We start from the raw sequence: 24,197 nt of genomic DNA, 5'->3' as shown, positions 1-24,197 counted from the left end.
ACAGGCCATTAGGACAGGTTTCTGCCTGATCCAGTTTAGACCATACAGCTGGAGTGTGTGTGTCCACAGCCTCATAAGCCCCTGTGTGGGACATGAGACCTTCTGTGGACTGGAAGGACATGGGGCATCTGAGGCCAGTTCCACCGATTTCCTTGCAAGAAGCTCCCGTGCTTCACTGGCCAGAGTTCAATCACATTTACTGAGTTTGTGCTATAAAGCAGGGCTGCTTTTTGCAGGCAGGTACAGGTCCAGACTCTGTGGTCTGGGCACCAGTCCTCTGTGGGCCTTTGGATGATCCAAAGCCAAACCTGTCTGTACTCTGTACTGTGTGGTTCCCTCTCACCTAGGGCTCTCCAAGTCTTGCAGTATGTAGCTCCCAGTCTCCATCCCGTAGATCAGATACAGTGCATGTTCAGTGTTGCCGTCTTGGAAGCTCCTCACAAAGAATAAATCTTGACTCTACTAAAAAAACACAAATTATAATTTTCCAAGAACGTCTGTAAGATAAAAATATCATGATTTTATGAACTTACAAAGAAATAGATTTCAGACAGATGAGAAACACAGAATGCTGGGCCACACCTACAAATAGTGACACTCCATAAGTACTCAAAATATGATTCTTTGGGGGCCGTTCTTATTAAAACCACCACAGGAGTTTTTGTTTTCTTTTGTTTTTATGGACAACACAAATATCTCCCCACTTTTTTCTCCTCAAGGCATTATGAGTAAGAATGTCAGCACTGAGTTAGAGAATGCCTGACTAGCAATGCTAAGATGGAACTTTCTAGAAACTTTATCTACCTAAACTTATAGATCTTTACTTATCTAAAGAATTGAGTTTGGGCATGGTACAAGCACAGCAACAGGCTGGTTGATAAGTAGAATTGAATCAAAGACCCAGATATGAATCCACACACATATGGTCACTTGATTTTTGACAAAGAAGCCAAATCCATTCAATGGAAAAAGGATAGCATCTTCAAAAAATGGTGCTGGTCTAACTGCAGGTCTATGTGTTAAAAAAAATGCAACTGGACCTATATTTGTCACCTTGCACAAAGCTCAAATCCAAGTGGATTAAAGACCTCAACGCAAAACCAGAGACACTAAGTCAGTTAGAAGAAAAAGTGGGGAAGAGCCTGGAACACATTGGCACAGGAGATAACTTCCTGAACAGAACACCAACAGCCCAGGCCTTAATGTCAACAATTAATAAATGGGACCTCATGATGCTGAGAAGCTTCTGTAAGGCAGGTGACACTGTCAAGAGAACAAAGCGACAGCCTACAGACTGGGAAAAGATCTTCACCAACCCTACATCTGACAAAGGTTTAATATCCAAAATATATAAAGAGCTAAAGAAATTAAACACCACCAAACCAAATAACTCAATTGAGAAATGGGGCTTGGAACTAAACAGAGAATTCTCAACAGAGGAATATTAAATGGCTGAGAAATACTTAAAGAAATGCTCAACTTCCTTAATTATCAGGCAAATGCAAATCAAAACAACTCTGAGATTCCATCTTACACCCATCAGAATGGCTAAGATCAAAAAATTCAAGCAACACCACATGCTGTTGAGTATGTGGAGCGAGAGGAAAACTCCTTCATTGTTGGTGGGAATGCAAACTAGTACAGCCACTTTGGAAATCTATCTGATGCTATCTCAGAAAACTAGGAATAGGGCTTCCTCAAGACCCAGCTATTCCACTCCTTGGAATATACCCAGAAGATGCTCCAGCACACAACAAGAAAATTTGCTCAGCCATGCTCATAGCAGCCTCATTCATAATAGTCAGAACATGGAAACAGCCTAAGTGTCCCTCAATAGAAGAATGGATAAAGAAACTGTGGTACATGTACACTATGGAATACTACTCAGCTATTAAAAACAAGGAATTCCTAAAATTTGTAGACAAATGGATTGAGCTAGAAATGATCATAATGAGTGAGTTAACCCAGAAGCAGAATGACTCAAATGGTATATACTCAGTTATATTTACATACTAGCCCAAGGGGCATGTTACATGAGAGCCTTCACTTACCAGGAAACTGGGACAGAGGGGGGACATCCTATTGGGACTCTAGATGAGAGCATCATGGGAGAATGGCAAAGTAGAAAGACCCAGAGGGTCCTAGAAACCTACAAGTAGAACATTATGATATGCAGATTTGGGCCCAGGGTTCCTGCTCAAACTAAGGCACCAGCCAAGGACAATACAGGTGGTAAACTTTAACTCCCTACCCAGATCTAGCCAATGGACAGAACATTCTTCAAAGTTGAGTGGAGAGTGGGATATGACTTTCACATGAACTCCGGTGCCTCATATTTGACCATGTCTCCTGGAGGGGGAGACCTGGTGGCACTCAGAGGAAGGATAGCAGGTTACCAAGAAGAGACTTGATACCCTATGAGGTTATACAGGGGGAGGAAATCCCCCTCAGGAATAGTCATAGGGGAGGGGAATAAGGGGAAAATGGGAGGGAGGGAAGAATGGGAGGATACCAAAATGGGATAATCATTGAGATGTAACAAGAATAAATTAATAAAAAATTTTTAAAAAAAGAATTGCGTTTGGATAATAGTTTTTTTAAATCTGTAGTTATTTGATGTAAAAAATTATTATAAATATTTAGAAAATGCTCAATTTCCTTTCCTGGAGCCTTATTTCCACTAGAGGACAATTCTATTCCCTTTCTTTGAGACGATTTTTTCTAAGTCTTAAGCCTGTTGTTGGCTAGTTTCCATGTACCTCAAAGCCACTTTGATAAGCAGTATCATCTGCCCTCAGTTCAGAGAGGGAAAGGAAAAGATTTCCAGTGCTGATAACTATGTATGTAGCAATTTTGATTATCTTTGATGCAGATACTTCCATAATTTTTAAAATGCAGATACTAAATTTCTAATCCATTACAGTCTAAGTTCCAAGTTGCATTAACTAGGTATGTGCTTATATTATGTACAAAGTCTTTATTGACTTGTTTGTGAATTATGTTAATGGTATTACACAAGTGAAAAGAATCTATAATTAAATAATTTGGAGAAAAACTACATCTCTATTCTAGAATACCTCTCTGAGATATCTAGAAAGCAAATTCTACAAGCTATAATATACACATTATAAAATTTGAATTTGAGTTCCCAAATCTATGGTGCCACTCGAGAATTGACTTCTCAACACCTTCTCATTCTCTGCACCTGTTAGAATATATCATAAATAATTGCTAATTTATGGTCACTTTTAACCTAAATATCTTTGGCAAAATATTAATTTATTATTGTTTCTCATATTGTCTTCAATGTGTTGGAAGAAGTCTCCTCATTTCTTCCTTAGAAAGCTACTCTTCTTCTCACAGAGCTCTGGATTTCAACCCAGACCATTAAAATAACTCACACAACTTTAGAATATACCAGCATTTGAGTTCCAGACATCAACTAAAGGGAAGTTCTGCGGAGTGCATATAGGAATCTGCAAGATTGAAATGCCTCCAAAGTAGTTCTAAGAAGCAATGATGCCTAAGAATCACAGACAAAAGACAATGTTTTTTATCCTTTCCTGAATGAAGCATGACTCCCATGGATGCAGACATTTGTAGAGCTGATTCCTTTAAAATATCAGAATACCACATGATCTTTGTGTATTTCAACATATCATGTTATAAGCTTGATGTAGCACTCTGCAGCAGGAATCTCATCTTTATGTAAAGGGAGTGTCTACACATCAGAACCTCCCCTAATTCATCTCCATCTTCACACATAAGGATTTTTAGATAACTGTACAAATTTTATAGGAAGGCCTTGACTCATTTTGAATGTCGCTGGTAGACAATAAACAGGGGTAGGCAAGTGCTTTTCATCTGTTAGCTTCCGCTGGAAGAAGTAAAACTTATATTTTAGTAGTGTTCTTCCTTGGCAGCTCAAAAATCCAGCTTTTTCAGCACAGTTTCTTTATATGTCAAATTCAGGAAAGCCAAATGTGAAAGCTCATATGTACTTCACCCAACATGGCCAAGTATCTGTATTTGGCAAGAACTGCATAGATTCCCACCACATTAATATCCTTTAAATAACAACTATAGCTTTGCAATAAAACATGGAAAACATCTACCTAAATCAGTAAAGAGAAAACAGAATGCTAGAGCACTATGTGGTAATCATCACATCTAAGTAAAAACTAGTATGAACAAAGTTTCCTCTTCAAGGTAGTTTTAGTAAAATGTCATCCCACTGTTGGCATGCAAATAGGCAAACATTAGAAGGCATTCCTAAGTGCTGAATGAACCAGAAGACAGAGTACAAATTACTCACAGAATGCAATACTGGAAAGTAAAATGGAAACCCTGAAAATAAAAGTCACAGAGAGAAAAAGAGTCCTAATTCTATGAACTCTGCTCAAAATCTGGTTTTAGTTCTGAGCTACAAAGTCTAGATGCAGCTTCCAGAAAGTCATTTAGGCAAATAAAAATAAGAAAGCAAACAAAAAAAATGAAATTGTTGAATCATAGACTTGGGTATAATACATAGGAATAAACCAAGATCCTATATCCGTACAACATATATAAACTACAATATCTGACTTATGACAAAAGTGTATGCTGTATTAAAACTACAAAATACAACCCATTTTAGATTATTATAATGATATAATTATGCATATTTACATTCCAGTTGAATATAATATGCAGCTTTGTCATGTCAATATATCAAAAAAAAAACATCCAAATAACCAGGAAAGAAAATAAGCAAACAAATAAAAAGTAGGAAAATAAAAGCAAAAGTACAAACTCACAATATTTCAGATTTTGGAATCAGAAAAATATTTTTAGGTATTTAAATAAGTTAAAGAGAGACAAGGAAAAAAAAGCCTAAAATGTGGGAAAGAAACAAAATGTCTGCAAGGAAATTGAGTCAAAGGTCAGTTAAAAGATACAAAGCTAATATTTTAAAGGGATATATGTAATTACAGAATGAAAGTTTCCAAAGGAGGAGTCATAAAAAATTCAACATGATTACATACAAGAGAGAAAAAACATATTTAAAACTCAATACTGCTTTTAAACAACAACAACAAACATGAAATGACACAGAAAATGCTGATATGTGGGGATGATCACCCAAGAACAGACAAAACTAAGGATATGTGTAACAGTCAAAAAGGAAGCACTACTTGTTAAGCTAATCATAAAGCAAAATAAATAAAATGATTTCAAAGGACTTACCACCTATAGGGGATAATACTATCCTTATAGGCCCTGGGTAGTTAAATGGAAATCCTAGTCTCAGAGGTAGGCTACCTTCTTATGAGTGCTTGTGCTTCATCTTTTTTAAACATGTGCACATGTACACATGTGAAAATGCCACAGTGAAGCTCATCCTTATATATAGATAGGATATGATGATTAAAAACAAAAAGAATATATGTGAAGTGTGGAAACATCAAAACTAAAGGGAGGGTCTGGAGAGATGGTTCAGTGTTTAAGAGCAATAACTGCTTTTCTGGAGGGTCCAGATTCAATTTTTAGCACCTATATTAAAGGTCACAACTGTCTATAACTCCAGTCCCAGTGATCTGACACCTGCTTTGTAGGCTCTGCACACATGTAGTAGATTTTCACTCAGGAAAATATTCATATAAATAAAATAAAAATACATTAAATTTCAAAAAAAGAATATGAAAGGAAAATGTAGACATTTTAAAAAGCCATAGAAAGAAAAAATATTGAACAATGAGACAGTTTAATGCAGCCAAACATTAGACATATAAAATATATCAGAAAATTCTACTGTGAGTATGGAGCAGAGCATAAGAGGTCACATTTGTGACTATAGATCAGGTTCAAACTTGACCTTATATAAACTCTTTCCTTCCCCCACATACTATTTATTATTCCCAACTACACAAAGTCTTTTATTTGTCTAATAGTGTTAGCTTTCCACTGCTGGCTTCACTTCAGTTATGGCATAGCATAACTGTATGGCTCAAGTGCTTTTAAATTTTTTACATGTTTTTAATGATTACAAATTTACCAATATGAAGAGTATATTAAATTTAAACAAATATTTACAGATAAGGATATTTTTATACTGTATATCCTTGCCTGTCTAAATTAAATATAGTGTGTCTTAGAAATAACATTAATGGTAGAATTATGAGTATGAATAACAGTGTTGCGAAGTTTATGAAATTGCATGATGTAGTTGCCAAAATCACCCATCAAAGTTAATAAAAGATAACAGAAAAGATTTCCTATGTGTGACATTTTAAAATATTTTCCTATCAAAATTGTCAGAATTATGTTGAATGAAACAGAAAAATTTGGTAATATTCTTACAACTGCCTCTTGACTGGGGAATTGTTTTGCTTCATTTTGTACTGACATCATACATTTTATAGATAATTTGAGATACTTCAGTAGAGGCATGTGTATTTCATAGTTTAGGTGGTGAATTAAGTAGAGAAAAAAGAAGAAAATTAGAATAGAAATAAGCATGCCTCATTATCTCAGAGCTGTACACCTATATGCTAGAGATGGAAGACATGGGATAGACCTATAAAAACAAGTAATGGTAGAAATATAACTACAGTCAAAAGTGTAGAATTTATAACTACTAGGGTAAGAGTCTTGATGTAGAGAAATCAGAAGCTAGTAAAGACATGCTTAATGGACATGGACAAAGGAAAATCAGATGGACCAACTGCAGAACAAAGCAAAATATGTGATCATATAGTCACTTAAAAGATAAAAAAAAATCAGGAAGATTAATATGAGGTAGGGAAAGTTGGCTTTCAGGGTAACTTAGCCAAAAATCTTTGACAATGCCCTAAAAAAGAAATATACCCATGGAGCTGCCAGCTCATAGCTCATAACAGACAGTTGACTGGCTGGCAAACCCAGCAAGAAATTGGTAACAGTTACGTGCAGATTGCACCAATCCCCTGGTAGTTGTGCTAGAAGAGAGGATAGAGGAAGAACAAACATAGAGGAAGTAAAGAGAAATAAGTAAATTGAATATGCATCTCTCATCAATATTTATATATTGAAATTTTAACTACAATGTTATTTAATTGGAGCATGTGGCCTTGAAGGGCAAGTACTCATAAATGTGTTTACAGACTTAACAGAGATAGCATATTCTCTGTGAGGGCTTATATGTCTTGAAAATCACAGATTATATGGAGAACCCTCATGGAAATTTAATCAGACTTTCACCTCTGTATTTTCAGTCTCCAGAAACAGTTACAATAAATGTATGCTGTTTATAAATGACCTAGTGTATGCTATTTAAATACAGTTAATCTGTGACAGAGACATATAAGATCTCATGGATTTTCCAGATAAACAAAAATCCACCAGTAAAAGTATACGAAGAACCCACAGGTCCCCATTTTCCTGGGTACAAATTATATTTAATCCATGTATATAACAATATACACAAGAATTGTCTTGCTTTTTTTCCTGGATAAAAATAACCTGGAGCCTTTTTTCATTATGGAAAGATATAGGTGTTTGTTGTGTTTTCCATAGTACAGATCAATAAAACATTTGCATTTATTTTTTCACTGACAGCCCATCCTAGAAATATCAACAGCAGGAATTTGCTGACACTCCCTTAACCTAATATAAATCTCCAATACTAGTATATCCTTTGGAGGCCTCATAATTACATAACTGAACATTTACAAGCTCTGATTGACCTACAGCTAATGTGAAGTGAATGAGAGATTCAGGGGTATTTTCCCATGTCTGCACAGCTTTTAATAAATACAAAGGAATACCCAGCCATCAACACCATGGCATCAAATGTCTGTCAGTGTTAATAACACAATAAAGTTCTGTGGCAGTTTTGGACCATTTAGAGTTTATCTCAATCAAGCGTATTATTGGTTATATTCAGTTCATTTAAAATTAACCACATTTCTGTTCAAATGTTTCTGAAATTGACCTTGCATGTCCATAGAGATAATAAGATTACAGAGATTGAAGTAATGAATAGTGTAACACAGTCTAATTATATACCATACCCCCATTCACCTTAATTTGAGAAAGAGCATAAACTGGATGGAATTCAAAAAGCAGCCGATTGAAAATAGATTTTTTAAAAAGTCTCTTTTATGTGGTACATAATCAGCTTTCAGAATTCACTGCTGCCAGATATTTCTCAGGCTAACATTTAGTAAGGTTTCCAGACAGGAGTAAGAAAGGCATCTGTGGCTACACTAGCTGCATGTAAATTTATAGACACTGTCAAGCCTCATGCTGGTAGTCACAAAATCATCACCAGCTGGTACTGGGATGGAAAGCCTCCTCACAGCTCTTCACTGCATGATTGGACAGCTGCACAGTGTGCTGTTGCTGTTCAAAGACAAAGGAATCCAGAAAGCCTTAGGAATTAGCCTTTGCCAGAGCAAAGATGAAACTTAAGAAGGAGAATTCCTGGCAAGGCATGGGCTGCACCCACTATCTCCTACCTATTTCCTCTATTTCTGATCATGTGTGATTTCTTCCATCCTAATTCAACATAGTAATTCATTCTAGCTACACTTGGGGTACACTTTATTGTTTAGAATGCAACTAATCTCTACTGTAAATAACAAGACTACCTTTCATTTCCAAGGTGATAAGTCCCCAGTGTTCCCTTTTACAGTGACCACAATGGTCAAGTCAGGCATCTGATCCTGGTGCTAATAGGAAGCAGAGCAGGTTTATTTGTTAGCCTCCTCTCTGATACTTGGACCTTTAATCCCATCTGACAGATTCAGGCCATGCTCATGTCTTACAAACTAGGTAAGAAAGGGGATGATCCTTCGGTTATCACTGGTGAGTTAGTGCCATTCTTTCAGTGAATTTAAGCCCACATACATACTCATATGCATCTACCTGTGAGATAGCAACTTTGAGATGTCAGAGTAATGAGTGATTATTTTCTTATCTCTCCTTAGCTCTAGAAATAACTTCTTAGCACATTTAATAAAAATAAACAGTATATTTTCACATTTAGGTCGAAGAGTTCTTGATTTTAGTAATAAATATCTGCTTAAAACAGAGGTATATACATATCCAAAGTTTCCTGGGAGCTGAAACTGGCAAAGCAACAAGTTAGTTATTTTTAGCATATTCTACAGTTAAAACCAAAGTTGAAATGTATCATTTTATTTAAAAAATCTGATAAAATGATAGCATAACAATAAATAACTGAAGGTGTAATGCCATGAAAACATGAACCTGTTCTGCCCTCTTAGTGTCTAGTTCAGTCAACATGAAGACTGTTGACAGACAAGACATTTCTACTTTGAACACCTTTAATAAATTTCTTTTTCCTTATATCTTTTAAAATAATTACCAACAAGTTGACATACTCAGAAACACAGTATAAATAAAAAACTCATTTAACTGTAGTATATTCCAGGGGCCATAACAGAGTATGACAACTGTTGAGGTACAAAATATGAATGTATTTTTTTATGCAATAGGAATGGGAGACTAAGATTAAGAGCAGTAGTGCTGGATAAGGAAAGGGTTTCCAATGCTCATAGGGCCTATCTTCCATGCATATGTATGGGAAGAGGACTCCTGTCTCTCCTTTCTTTGTATCATGCTACTCCTACTAGATGATGGGATACTTCATTTTTCTGACTCCATTTTATCTTGATCAACCCCTTAGAAGCTGCAGCCTCATATATAGTCATAGTACGAGCTAGAATTTCACCATGTAAATGAGAAGCACACAATTTAGTGTCTTTTAAAGTTTAACATCAGATACATTTTTTTTTAATCTGAAATACACCAACTTTTCTACTGAGGTCAATGATACCTAATATTCACATAAATTATAATTCTTAATAAAATAACACATGTATAATAGGCTCCCAAGCCAACTCCAAATGAGGATTTACAAATATACTATAGGAAATGTGCCATTTTCCAGAATAAGTAATTTACCTTTGCAGATGATTATAGTCTATTTAGAGAGAATATCTTAAGAACCAACAATTTAAAAACTCCACATTATATCAACACTTCATCATTCTATAGGAAAAATATTGGTGGCTTTTGTAGAACAACTGAAGGCCTTTCTGTGGTGGTATAAATAAAAAGCCCATAAGCTCATATATTTGAATGCTTAGTCACCAGGGAGTGACATTATTTGAGATAATTTTAAAAATTAATAGGTGTGATCTTATTGTAGTAGGTGTAGCCTTTTTGGAGGAAGTAAGTCACTGTGGTGGACTTTGAGATTTTAAAAGCTTACGCAGACTCAGTGTCTTTCTGTCTACTGCCCATGGATCAAGGTGTAAAGCTCTGTTACTGCTATAGCTCAAAGTCTGTTTGCCTCCTGCTGTGCCTCCTGCCATGATGATATTGGACTAATCTTCTGAAATTCTGAAGCAAGCCTCTAATTAAATAATTTTAAATAAGAGCTGCCCAGTTGTCTCCTCATAGCAATAGAATACTAGCTTGGAAGTTGGTACTGGGAATATGATACTGTTATGTTAGGCCCAACCATGTTCTTATTTGGAAGAATATCAAAGACTTCAGGGCTGTGGAATAGAAAAGCATGGCTCAGTGGGCTACTGCAGTAGGAGCACAGGTGACTGTTATGAGGGAGATATGAACTGTGGGGCCCAACTCAAGAAGTTTCAGAGGAGAAGAATATGGGTAGGTGGACTAGAGACTGTCCTTGTGGTATTTTGACAAAGAATTTGACTGCTTTCTTCCCTAGTTCCAAAAGTTATCTGCAGGTTAAATTGAAAAATTTTGGATAAACAGTACTGGCAGAGGAGATTTCAAGACAGCTCAGCATTGACTGTGCAATGTGTTTACTCTTGCATTCTTTGGTCATTCTTATGCAGATCTACAATGATCTACACTTCCTCTGCATTGTCCCCTCTCTTCCTCAGAGAAGGGGGATGCCCCACATGTGTACCAATCTGCCCCGGCATATGCAGGAGCAAGTGGGCAAAGAAATACAAAATTTACAGTTTGAGAAGAAGGAGTACCAGGAAATATAATTGGCTAAGTCCTGTGCTCAAGGTGGTAAAAAAATTAAAGAAAACCCTGATGCTAAAGGGAGTGCCAACATCAGGGTTAGATGCTACTTGGCTAAGATTTCAAATTGTAAAAAGGAATTAAAGAAAAGTTTAAGCGGTGAAAGAAACCATCAATAACAGAAAGTTGATGCAAATGTAATTGAAGGAAAGGATACATGTTCCAGCCCCAGGAAGTCGCAGAACATGACAGTTTTGGCAGTAGGGTTCTAGTTTTTAAATCTTCCATGATTATGGAAAGCCATTGAGGCAAGTTGTGTGGCACTGGAGCTCCTGCATGGAGGCTAATAGCGGCCATAGCCTAAATTTGTAAAGGTGAAACCTGGATTGAGTTGGAGATTTCAAAATCTAGATGTGAGAGTCATGTGATACATGCAAGGAGATCTACTAACCAAGTGTGGAACCAGTTCAATAGAGAGAAGTGCAGTATTTTTTGTTTCTATTTTGTTCTATATTTTATTATAATTTATTCACATTATATCCCAATTATTATCCCCCTGGCTCCTATCTTCCAGTTCTCAGACTCTCTTCTGCCCTATTCCATCCCACTAGACCTCTAATGGGGGAACACCTCCCCCACCATATGATCACTGTCTATCAGGTCTCATCAGGGTAGCCTACATCCCCTTCCTCTGTGTGCCCAAAAGGCTGCCCTGCCAAAGGGCAATGACCAAATCACAGGAGCCAGAGCTCATGTCAGAGGCAGTCCCCTCTCTCCTCCCCTCCTTGTACATGGAACATGAGCTATCCCTCAGATACACTTGAACAAGGGGTCTAAGTACTCTACATACATTGTCCTTGGTTGGTGCATCAGCTTGTGAAGGCCCCCTGGATCCAGGCCCAGTGGCCTTGGCAGGCTTTATGTGGAACTCTTGACAACTCTGGATCTTCCACTACCCCCATTCTTCCATACAATACTTACCTATCTTCCCAAGGTCCTGTTACAAGTTCCAATATCTGTTCCAAACTCCCACTGAGTAGAGTTTATCAGAGGACTTCTATGTTTGGCTAATTTCAACTAATAAATAAGTGTGTAGTATGAGTGTCTTTCTGGGTCTGGGTTATCTCACTCTAGATGATATTTTTTAGTTCCACCAATTTGTCTGCAGTTTTCAAGATTTCCTTGTTTTTGATAGCTGAGTAGTAGTACATTGTATAAATGTATCAATTTCTTTACCTATAATTCAATTAATGGACACCAAGGTTGTTACCAGATTCTGTATATTATTAATAAAACTGCTATGAACATAGTTACCATATATCCTTGTATGCTGGACCATCTTTTAGGTATATGCCCAAGAGTGTTATAGCTGGGTCTTGAGTTAGCACTATTCCAAATTTCTGAGAAAGTGCCAGATTGATTCTCCAAGTGGTTATACAAGTTTGCACTCCCACCAGCAATGGAGGAGTGTTCCTCTTTCTCCACATCATAGCTAGCATGTACTGTCACTTCAGTGTTTGCTCTTAGCCATTCTGATAGGTGCAAGGTAGAATGTCAGAGTCATTTTGATTTGAATTTCTCAGATGACTAGGGACATTGAGCATTTAAATGTTTCTCAGCCATCCAATATTCCTCTGTTCAGAATTCTCTGTTTAGCTCAGTACTCCATTTTTAAATTGGATTATTTGGTTTGGTGGTATTTAATTTATTGAGTTCTTTATGTATTTTGGATATTAGTCCTCTGTCAGATGTAGGGTTGTGGAAGATCTTCTCCCAGTCTGTAGGCTGTTGTTTTGCTCTGTTGACAGAATCCTTTGCTTTACATAAGTTTTTCAGTTTCATTAGGTCCCATTTATTAGATGTTGACCTTAGAGCTTGAGCCGTTGATGTTCTATTCAGAAAGTTGTCCCCTGTGCAAGTAAGTTCAAAGATCTTTCCCACTTTTTCTATTGAAAAACTTGTATGAAAAAAAACTTCAAGTCACTAAAGAAAGAAGGTTAAGAGGGTATCAGAACATGGGAAGATCTCCTTCCCATACTTAAAGATCAGGAGGATCAACATAGTAAAAATGGTGACCTTACCAAAAACAATCTATGGATTCAATGCAACCCTATCAAAATACCTACAGAATTCTTTACAGAACTTGAAAGATCAATTCTTACCTTCATATGGAAAACCAAAAGGCCACAATATCAACAATGTTTCTGTACAATAAAAGATCTTCTGAAGGAATCTCCATTCTGGATCTTAATAGAGCAACAGTAGGAAAAAACAATGTGTTACTGGCATACAAATTGGCTGGTTAACCAATGGAATCAAATTGAAGATGCAGAAATAAACCCACACTCCTATAAGCACTTGTTTTTGACAAAGAAGCCAAATTGATACAATGGGGAAAAAAGATAGCTTTTTCAACAAATGATGCTGGACTAACTGGATGTCTACATGTAGGAAATGCAAACAAATCCAGATTTCTTACCCTGCACAAAACTAAAGTCCAAGTGGATTAAAGACCACAACATAAAACCAGACACACTAAGTCTATTAAGAACAAATGTTTTAAAGTCAAAAGCTGAAAGGAATTAGAGATGTTTGGAGTACTTTAACATCAGACATGGATATGCAAAGATTGGAATCTTCCCAGGTGGTTTCCAGTCTTGCTTTGGCCAAGTATTTTGTCATTGTGCTCTTTTTCCTTATCTTTGAAATGGTAATGTATATTCTGGGACATTTTATATTGGAAGTATTTAATATGCTTTTTGTTTTTTTATTTTCCTTGGTTCGAGTTTTCCTTCTAGTGTATTCTGTATGGTTGGATTTTTGCAGAGATATTGTGTTAAACTTGGTTTTATCATGGACTCTCATTTTCTCCATCTATGGTGATTAAAATGTTGCTGGGTATTGTGGTCTCAGATGACATCTGTTATCTCTTAGCATCCACAAGACCCAGGCCCTTCTGGTTTTTAGTCTCTGTTGAGAAGCATATAGTTCTAATATTTCCACCTTTATATATTACTTTTATATGTTTTTTCCACTTGTAGCTTTCAATATTTGTTATTTATTCTGGACATCTAGTGTTTTGATTGTTATGGGGCGTAAGATTTTTCTTTTCTGTTCCAATTTATTAGGTGTTCTGTATGTTTCTTGTTTCCTTACAGACATCTCTTTCATTAGGTTGAAAATATTTTCTGTTCCTTGGAAGCAAGAATCTTCTCTTTCTTCTATTTCTGTTACAGTTAAGATCTGTCTTTTCATAGTGTCCCTTATTTCCTGGATGTTTTGTATAAAGAACTTTTTATATTTAGCATTATCTTTGACCAATATATACATTTCTTCAATTGTATCATCTACATTTAAGATTTTCTCCTCCATATCTTGTATTCTCTTGGTGATTGTTACCTCTGTAACTCCTGTTCTTTTTCCTAAGTTTTTCATCTCCAGGATTCCCTCAGTTTGCAATTTCTTTATTGCTTCTATTTTTAGTTTTTAGGTCTTGAACCATTTTATTTATTTCCTTTATCCATTTGACTGTTATCTTTCTGTCTTTCTTTAAGGAATTCATTTGTTTTCTGTTTAAATAACTTTATCATCTTCATAAGAATAGACATAATGTCATTTTCTTGTGTTTTTGCTGTGTTAGAATATCCATGGTGAGCTATAGTAGGATATCTGGGTTCTGATCACACCATATTGTCCTGGCTGTTGTTGATTGTGTTCTTATGCTGGCCTTTAGCCAAGCCGTTGTCCCTTGCGTTGTCTTGGTGTTCCTTGTGCCCACAGGCCTCCTTGGGAAGGTTAGTAGAGCTGGAATCAAGAGACTAAATATACCTGGGGCCTAGTAGAGCTTTTCAGAAAGGCAGGTAAGGCTATGACACAGAGGCTGGAACTCAGGGAACTTAGCTCTCTTCTGCTGGTTGTGTCCCAGTTGGACCCACAGACAGAAGTTTGGGGTGGGATTATCTAACCTGGATTATCCTGGGTCCTCTCAGGTCTCGTCAGGAAGATGATTAGATCCATGGGCTAGAGGCTAGATGATCCTGTGGCCCCAGAAGGTCTTTCCAGGAAACTTTGGACTTTTAAAAGTGTTGAAACTAAAAGATTATGGGGACTTTTAAAGTTGGAGAAAATGCTTGTGTATTATGCTATAACTCCAAGCCTATGGAACTTAAAAGTAGACTATGGTAGTTTGAATAAAAATGGCATACATATGCTCATATATTTGAATGCTTAGTCATCAAAGAATGGAAATGTTTCAACAGATTGCAAGAATTAGAAGGTATGGCCTTGTTGGAGGAAATATGTCACTGTGAGTGTGATTAAACATTTAAAATGTCCACACTGGGCCCAAGCTTTCCCTCAAATAGGATGTAATAGCTCTCAACTGTTTCAGTACAATGCCTGTCATGCCTGCTGCCATACTTCTCACAATGAAGATAATGGACTAGGCCTTTGAAAGTTATAAATTATCCCTCAATTAATTGTGTTCTTTTATAAGAGTTGCCATGGTCATTGCTGTGTCTCTTCACTGACTAAGACACATTCTAGAAATCTGTTATTGATAGGGACTAAAAATTCTGAGGTAATTTCTAAATGTGATATTATTGTGCCTCTGGAAAATATGAGTAGATATTACAAAGAAATTGTTATCAGGGAACACATAAAAGTTCAGTTTATGATTGTTCTTCTTGTATACCATGATCTGCATGTCTGGGCAATGGATGTGACTGGAAATTAATAAAAGACAGACACATGTACAGCAAGATGGGAAAATGTGGGCCATGCACTCTAATGGAGACTCATCAATAACATTCCAGAAACTATATTATTATAGCCATTAAAAAGAAACCAAAGTTCTATCAGTAGAAATCTCTGTAGGGGAACATTCTCAGGCTGCAACCATTTTGAATGAGGAAACAGTTTGCAGGCTGGTTAACTGAGCTAAAGCTCAACTCTTAATGAGTATCTGTTCCCTGTCCAGGAGTTTGTCTTGTCATTACCATAAGCATGAGTCAGGGATGGTTTCCTCATTCTCGTGAGCCTGAGAAACTGTTTTTGACTTGGTAATGCTTGTGTTAACAATACATCTCAACTGAGGAATTTTACAGCTTTCTATACTTGTGGACTTAGACCAGTAAGAACCTTGAATTTTGATATTCTTATAAAAAACCTTTCTTTCATTCTGTCCATGGGAATTAAGGAAGGGAGCCATCGTCAGAGATGATAGGGAGTAAACAGGAATAATGGGAAGTAGAGATCTAGAGAAGCATAACCAAAATCATGTGTATAACTTCTTCTTCATTCTCATGTTCACACTTACATGCATTTGCATGAGAACTGTCTTGACCTTCACAGTATCATTCCACAGGACATAACTAATAATATGCCACATATAGAGAAGTATCTTCCCAAGCACTCACCTGAAAAAAATTCAGATTCTAATAATTTAACCTAGTTCCTCCTCGTGATTCCAGCCCACCCTGTATATAATTTACAGTGTTTCAACAGAGTCAACACTAGGATCTCACACCTACAATCTTAGCATTGAAGATGCTGAGATATAAACTTACAGCAGTGAGTTGTGAATCAGTTTGTCCTACATAGCTAGTTATAGGCCAACAGGGGAGACCAAATCCATGTATCAAACAAATAATAAAACAAAACTTACATGATATATAATAATATATGAGCCAATTTTAAGGGGGAAAATAATGAACAATATAGCTTGATATCTTCTGAAGTTGAGGTGGTGAGACAATACAATATTTATCTACATATAGGTTCAGGATGGTGAAGGAATTCATACCTACAATGAAAACAAAACAAAACAAAACAAAAAACATGGTAATGAGGTATGCATCTTAACATAGCCTTTAAAAGCAATGTTACAAAATTAGGAAGTCAAATTTTACTAGTTGGGATTAGTAACAGAATAAAGATATTAGAAGAAAAACTTCAGGGACTTGACTTTCAGCAAATTTGATTATTGGAGAAATTATCATATTGAAGAAACAGGAAGAGCAATAAATTCATCTTTAAAGTATACAAAAAATTGAAGCAGATCATAAAGTTTAATTTACATGTAATGACCATCTCATAAGCCAAAAGAAAGGAATGAGACAGACAGGTATCTGCATAAGCAATGGTTGAAGAGCCACAAACTTGGTAAAACCTAGATTCCAAAACTTCAGTAGATCTCAAGCAAAATAAATAACAAAAATATTCCAAAGCATATTTTATCACACATGCAGGAACAAAAGGTAAAACAAACATTGAGATTAGAAAACAGCATATAAAAATAATAGCTAATTATCTTCCGAGGATGTCATGCAAAGAAAATAAAAAATATCTTTAAGTTATCAAGTGAAGAAAAGCAAACTCATAGTTCTATATCCAGCAAAATACCTATCAGTATTATGAAGAAAAAAGCATATTGTATTTAGAATAAAATGAGGAAATTAATCATCATGGGTATCTACACTAGGAAATTTTTCAGACAAAATTCTTTCAGATGGAAACATATTAAATTAGAAATAAAAACAGTCACAAAGAAACTTGCAGAAATCCTGCCTGGCAGGTGGTGAAGCTGTACTTCCACCTACACAGGAAGCTAAGGTAGAAATACTTGCTTAAGTTCAGGAATGCTAAGCTTTATAGCACTAAATGTTCAGGTGTTCACAGTACATTAAACATCAACATGGTGAATTTCCAGGGGTGAAGTGACTTTCTACATCACCTAGAGTGGAATTAACTGAGAGTTCAGGAAGGAGAACTAGCAGTGAGACATTTCCCTATCTTAACAAAGAAGGAAACTACAGGTAACGGTCTAAGCCAATGTATAATGATCACTAGGAGTGAATATGAAAAAATGGCTTCAGTTTGAGGCTTGTTAAGTTATATTAACTCTGACTAGAAAGATAAAATTTCCTCATTAAAATATTATTCATCCACTTATGATCACAATGTATATCTTTTCACTCTCACTGAATGCATTGATGTTTAATTTCTTCTTTTAATTGTACTTACTTTTTTAGTAGATGGAATAAAAATGTAAAGATATAATATTGGCTTTTCTAAATTCAGGATGAAGAAAGCTTGTTTACAAAATGCATCAACAATTAAAAGGAGAATGGCATAATCAACTGGACTCCTTAAGCAAATATATACTGAATGTAGACTATACCTACACCTAGACAGACAGACTGATTCTTCTAATACACACCAACAAAATACCAGGTGAATCAAAAGACTAACAAAGGGAGTAAGTATGTAGCCAAATTGGTAGAAAGCTTATCTTGCATCTTAGTTATGCTTTTATTGCTATGAAGTGACATCACGATCATAGCAACTCTTACAAAAGAAACTAACTGAGGCTTGCTTCAGAGCTTTAGTCCATTATTGTCATAGTGAGAAACAAAGATGTTGTTGGAGAAGGAGCTAATATTTCTACATCTGGACTGACAGGCAACAGGAAAGAAAAGAAACACTAGGCCTGCCATGAGTTTCTAAAACCTCAAAGGCACTCCTGCCAGTAGCACACTTCCTCCACCAAAGCTGCACCTTTTCCAACAAGGCCACACCTCTAATAATGCCATTCTCTATGAGTCTAAGAGGGTATTTTCTTTTGTATTTTTTTATTAACTTTACATCTTGATCATAGGCCCCTTCCTCCTCTCCTCCTGGTCTCATTCTCCATTTTCTTCACCTTATTCACATTCCCTTACTTCTCAGAAAAGGGGAGCACCCCAACCCACCCCAGCACATCAAGTCTCATCAGTACTGAGCTTATCCTTTTTTCCTGTCACCTGGCTAGGCAACCTCAACAGGAAGAAGTGATCAAATAGCAGGCAACAGATTCCATGTCTCTCCCTTTACTAGGGAACCCACATGAAGACTGAGATGGCCATCAGCTACATCTGTATAGGGGGCCGAGGTCCAGTCCATGCCTGATACTAAATTAGTGCCTCAGTTTCAAAAGCCCCTTCTGGCCCTAGTGCTTTGGATATGTTGGTCTTTTTGTGGAGCTCCTGTCACCTCCTGGTCCTTCTATCCTCTCCTACCCCACACTCCTCTCCAAGACTATGCTCCTGTCCTCCACCTAATGTTTAGCTGTGAGTCTCAGCATTTGTTTTTATCCAGTGCTGGGTGGATACTCAGAGGAAAGCTACGCTATGCTCCCTTCTGCATAAGCATAAGATAGTATCATCATTAATGGTGTCTATTGATGGGAACCATTTTAATTCAGAACACTAGACCTGTCATACAGGAATCTTGTGTGCAAGCTTCAACACTGCATAAACCTAGTCTATTGCTGCCTGCCACACCAGAACTTGGAAGGTGGGTAGATAAGCAGGCATTCAAGTCTTTGTATCCCCAGCTGTCTCTCCCCACCTCTCTCTCAAAAACACTCTGGCTAGCATTTATTATACCAGGAGATGCTATGCATGTTTTTCTAAACCTATGAACAAAAATACCAACCTTCCAGACAAGATGTGACCATTGATGCAATAATGTCATGAATACTATGTGGACAATCACCAACTACTTGTTTACATTTCAGGTCTGCTTCATAGGAAGGAATATGTGCCTCATACTATAAACCTAATTAAAACCCCATGGCTACAGAGGTTGTGGCTCTAATGAGAAATGTATTACTTTGATTTAGCTAAATAAACACAATGTCAAACTGCCTTACAAGTGGTTATATTTATTCCCAATAGATATATACTACTCTCAGCTTCTCTTTACCAGTGAATGGCAATTAATGTAGAAGCTCAAATCCATTCAAGATACTTAGAAAAATGTACAATTAAATGCAAAGTCCTAAACAGGACATTTATTATGTCCTGCACCACAATCTGAGTACATGGTAGAAAATGTTTGTAGAGATAATGTAAATGCTGTATGATAAGAAAAAGCCTTTAAAATGTTGTCTTCAGGCATGGCACAGCTATTGAAGGTCATGAACTCACAGCAACTGTGTGATCTGCACAGAGCTAGTACAAAACATGGCATGACAGAGGAGGAGCTTATTAGTGTAACTTCTCTCTGCTGGTCTGTAGTTTATTAATGGAATCTGAAAGAGGGTGAGTCTTTGACTTCAGTGTGTACTTACTGGTAATCTCACTACACTCCAGGGATAGTGTTAAGCTCATGGTCACACAGACAGCAGTGGTTAATGGGTCAAAAAACAAAACAAATAGGAACATGGGAAATGGATTTTAAGGGAGGAACCAAGAGTTGACAAAGGTGAAATGGAGATGAGAAAATGTGAGGGTGAGGATGATCAAAATGCTTTATATACATGAACAAATTTAATAATAAAAATTGATACATCACAATGGTACATAGATGATATCAGTTTTTCTGACAGCAGTTTATTCCAGTGAGGCTCATAGATCTACAGCCTATAATAAGGAGTAATCCTCAGGGTAGTGCAAAACACAGATTAATTAATGCTATTTAATTATTCATCTTTCTCCGTTGAGTAGCATAGGCCTGTGACTCAAGCATCTAGCAATCCTGAAGCAAGAAGACCACCTGGTCTGCCTGATCATCTTGCTGCATATAGATCATATTTTATTTCTCTATTCTTCTAGTGACTGGCATCTAGGCTGATTGATTATTTTGAGCAGTGCAGCAGTTAACATAGATGTACAGCATTTTACAGTTATGGAGTATTTTTAAAAGTATAGGATCCTCAAATAAATACATATTGAAATATTTATTTCTTCTGCTTCAGAGACCTTTATAGAAAAAATACACAGAAGGCACTAAAAGTGAATTGAATTAATAATTAATGGATGAATAAGTAAGGTCTTGAATTAGAATCAATATAGCACAAATGTGTGTGTGTGTAAAAGTTACAAGATAATAGAATAAAATGAAATAAAATAAAATATCTGCAAAATCAGAAAGCAAGTAAAGGAGAAATAGCTGAAAAGAAAAGACATCAGTAAAAATTAACTGCCAGAAGAGAAACCAACAATTTTTAAGAAACATGAGAAAGTGCTATTACTTTTCAGTTTGCAATCACCATGTGATGGCATTCACCCTCACCAGCTGAGCAAGACATACTCCGGAAACACAGTAGAGCAACAGAGCTCAGACTTTTCTGTGGAAAGTATTTATTAAATCCAACTCTGAGAATTTTTTATAATGTCAGATTAGTTGAAGATTGACTTATGCTACCTAGCAACAGCTGCATATCTATAATCTATATATGGACTTGCACATGTACATAAAGGCACATGCCTATAAGTAACCATCACAGCATTGTGACTATATAAAAATATCATGAAGGGGATGCATAAATTATTTCATTTTTATGAAGAAAGTAGTATATGACTGGAAACCTGAAAAGTGTTATGTGTAAACATAGGCACATCTTACAAACATGATACTAAAAAATCATAGCTTCATTTACATCAAAATTTAAAGGGAATTTAGTAAAACTACAAATTGTCTAAGAGTCCATGTGTTGCCAGGAATTATCGAGACCTGTGCATGCATGTTGTAATGCTAGACATTAAACTCAGCATATTGTTTTCTCTTAAACAGGGTCCTTGGTGCCCAAGAAATGAAAGATCATGACAGAAGACATGATGGCAAAGAAGATGATCTGCAATTGAAAATGGTAAGTTGAGTCAGAAAGTAATAGACATGAACTCTTCATCATAGTTTTAGCAATTACCAATTGAGATTAATGCCTGAGCTAAACCTATCACACTATGAACAAGAATGTCTTTTTGTGTTTTTGTTGTTGTTGTTGTTGTTGTTGTTGTCGTCATATACAGCCTCTTTCTTACTAGCAGAGATAAGGAGCATATGTTTTATCCTTTGTCCCATCGACACTTATTAAGACACACCTCAGCCTTTAAAGAGCATACAGTTGTTTCCACAACATTCACACAGAGGCAAAGTGAAGAATGCACCCAACAGTGGAGTTCATAGATGCTTGTAGTTAAATACTTTGGTATCAAGGTTTTGGCAGCAATAAATTAATGTCTTTTAAAATATATGACAATGGCAGTGAAGAGAGGGTTCAGCAGCTAAAAGTATGCCCTGCTCTTCCAGTGGACCTGAGTTTGGTTCTCAGCCTCCTGAAACAGTTTCTCAGTTCTAGTACCTGTGCACAAAACCAGATGAAAACACACAGGCATACATACAGTTAAAATAAAAGCAAATATAAAACTCTAGCAATGAAAAGGAATATCACCTGTAACTCAGTATCTGGGTATATTTATCCCTTGAGTCTTTCAATTCAACATCCACTTCATATCTGAAGAATTACCTCTTCCTTGTTCTTCTTAACCAGAAATCTCTAAGTATATTTCAGTGTGATGCCTGTCATACTGGGATTTCATAGTGTTTCAATTGTGTCAACACAATTTCTTTCATATATTGTTTGTAAACTATTTTGTGCAGAGTACTCAAAATTCTTTATACAGTAGTTTGCAAGTGTTTCATCTTAGAATTGTGATGTAAAAATAACGTTCACCAGAATTTATTGGAGACAAGCTAAAAGGTTAATGTTAAAAAATTCATTTAGTCATATTTTATGATAATGAAATATTCAAATAACATAAGTAGTAGGTTTTACATATTTTTAAGTAAATTTATTTTCCAAAGGAAAAAATTAGAAAAATCAAGTTCTCATCTTAATGTAGACATTAAGTTTTAGTCTTAGGCATAAGAGCTTATTTATAGATGAGATTTCTTGGAAAACTGGATGGGTATCTTGCAGAAAGTGGAGAGATAGATAAAATAACCTGGAGGGGACAGGAGCTACACAAAAAGACCAATAGAGCCAACAAACTAGGGCCAAGGAGAGCTTGCAAAGACTGGAGCACCAACAAGGACCAGGCATAGACTGGACTTGGGCCCCCTACACAGTTTTAGCAGATGTGCAGCTCAGTCTTCATGAGGGTTCCCTAGTAAGGGGAGTGAGGATTGTCTCTGACATGGACTCTACTTCCAGCTTTTTGATCACTCATCCCTGATAGGGCTACATTGTCAGGTCAGGGTAAGATGACATGCTCAGTACTGATGTAATTTAATAAGGTGGGGTGGGAGAGTACGGAAGACCTCATTTTCTGAGGAATAGTGGAAGAAGGATGAAAAAGAGAGAGGGGGGATGAAGAGTAGAGAAGGGAGGTACTACAATCAGGATGAAATAACAAACAAATTAATTTTTAAAAATTTAAAGTAACTTAAAGAAAGGGTTCACATTGGAAAATATTGTTTGAAATTCAAAATTTTAAAATAAAAATGATAGAAATGAAGAAATATCAGTGAATAAGCCCCACCACAATCAAGTTATAAGCTTAGACCAAAGATATGAAAGTACTGTTTTAAATCCTTAATAAGGCCTACCTGGCCATGATGTATGATATATTTGATATGTTCTTATATTCAGTTTGAGAGTATTTTATTGAGTATTTTTGCATCAATGTTCATGAGAGAAATTGGTCTGAAATCCTCATTCTTTGTTGGGTCTTTGTGAGGTTTAGGTATCAAAGTGACTGTGGCATCATAGAATGAATTTGGTAATGTTCCATCCATTGCTATCATTTGGAGTAGCTTGAAGAGAATCTGTATTAGTTCCTCTTTGAAGGTCTGGTAGAATTCTTCACTGAAACCATCTGGTCCAGGGGTTTTTTTGCTTGGGAATTTATTAATGACTGTTCCTATTTCTGTAGGAGAAATAGGAGTATTTAATTTGTTTATCTGATCTTGATTCAATTTTGGCAAGTGGAAACAATCAAGAAAATGGTCCATTTCCCCTAGATTTTCAAATTTTATGGCATATATGCCTTTGAAGTAAGATCTTATGATTCTTTGTATTTCTTCAGTGTCTGTTGTTATGTCTCCCTTTTCATTTCTGATTTTGTTAATTTGGATAGTGTCTCTCTGCTTTTTAGTTCATTTGGCTAATGGTTTGTCTATCTTATTGATTTTCCCAAAGAACCAGCTCTGGGTTTCCTTGATTCTTTGAATTGTTCTCTTTGTTTCTAATTTATTGATGTCAGCTATGAGTTTGATTGTTTCCAGATGTCTACTCCTCTTGGGTGCTTCTGCTTCTTTTTTTCCTAGGGTTTCCAGATGTGTCATTAAGTTACTTATATGGGATATTTCCAATTACTTTATAAAAGCACTTACTGCTATGAATTTCCCTCTTAACACTGCTTTCAATGTGTCACACA

This window comes from Acomys minous (genome assembly GCF_964271855.1).
Source record: "Acomys minous genome assembly, chromosome: 19".
Classification (NCBI taxonomy): domain Eukaryota; kingdom Metazoa; phylum Chordata; class Mammalia; order Rodentia; family Muridae; genus Acomys; species Acomys minous.
Note: the sequence above shows the minus strand (reverse complement) of the source record.